The sequence below is a fragment of the Epinephelus moara genome, chromosome 14 (assembly GCF_006386435.1).
Source record: "Epinephelus moara isolate mb chromosome 14, YSFRI_EMoa_1.0, whole genome shotgun sequence".
Lineage (NCBI taxonomy): Eukaryota > Metazoa > Chordata > Actinopteri > Perciformes > Serranidae > Epinephelus > Epinephelus moara.
In genome coordinates, this window is record NC_065519.1 from 38829777 (window position 1) to 38831122 (window position 1346).

A 1346-nucleotide genomic window follows, 5' to 3' on the forward strand; every position below is an offset into this window, starting at 1 on the left:
TGAAGTGATGTAGACAGCCTGTCACTCAAAGTGACCCCTCCATAATTATGTGTAACTTAAAGCCTTAATAAAATGTAAATGGGTGAGTTGAATAAAAATTTACTCCCCTTATAGTTGCCGTGAACAGGGCAATTATTTTTGCTGTAAAGCTGGGCATTTTAACATGGAGGTCTATGGGGATTGATGTGCTTTTGGAGCCAGCCTCAAGTGGCCGTTAGAGGAACTGCAGTTTTGGGTACCGCTGTGTTTTTCAGCCCCAGAGATCGCTGCTTGCTTTTTATCTTCCAGCAGGACACTTTTCTCAGCTCAATAATTGATCAGGAAGATGCTCTAATAAAACACTCAACTTTTGGAAAAAACTGCAGAGAATCTCGACCAAATCTATATAATAACAATGTATTAACATGCATAATGCATAAGTGAGACAAAATGGCTTATTAGAAAGTCTGGAACCCACAAATGATTATGTCATGGATTACCAACATTTGTAACATTAGTAATACCAAAAATAAAGACTAAACACGAGACAGAGGGATTCTTTGAAACCCAGAAACCTACGTTGTTCTTATCAGTGTAATGTAACTGATCTGCAAAGAATCAGTAAAAGATAAACTGATAATATTGGTATTACTTTCAACTTCTTAATTCTTTATAGAGGGTGACCTATCAGAAAGTGATGGTATCATAAACTGCATTTTGCCAAATATAAAGTAAAAAATGCTGCTAGAATCACACATGTAGCTGAGTGTAGATTTAGCTTTGATTCTGCCATTTTATCAGGGTATATCAGGAGACATTCCTAAACATCTAATGATGCCATTAGCTGACAGTGAAAAGGTGATAGTTCATGAGCTCTTCTCTTTTCTCTTCACTGCAGTATCCAAAGACATGGTTACATCCCAGATCAAACTGCTACTCCAAATCCCACTTAGGCCTACATTGTGGGTGGATGCACCATAAAACTACAGCAACTCACTTCTCAGCAAAACTCATATTGGGAACACATTCCCTAATCATGATCCTCAAGCCTTTCCAGTTAACCCAGTGGATCCTTAGAGCCATTTGGTTGAACATTTTAAAAGGAGGCGGAGTTATTCTGTTGGCTCATGCAGATTAATAATATGCAGGAAATAAAGATGCTGCCAAGATTCTGTAGAGGGGCTGTCTTAAGTTCTTACTCCGCCTGCCATTAGGCTTCTGTTTACTACACGTTTATATAATGACAATAATAACTGAATTTACCTCCGAGCCCCGCGTCATGGTAAAATGGAGGAAAAACTTGATCTTTTTTTTCCCATCATACTCTGAATATCAACCCTGAAACCTTTAATTAAAACCAAAAGATG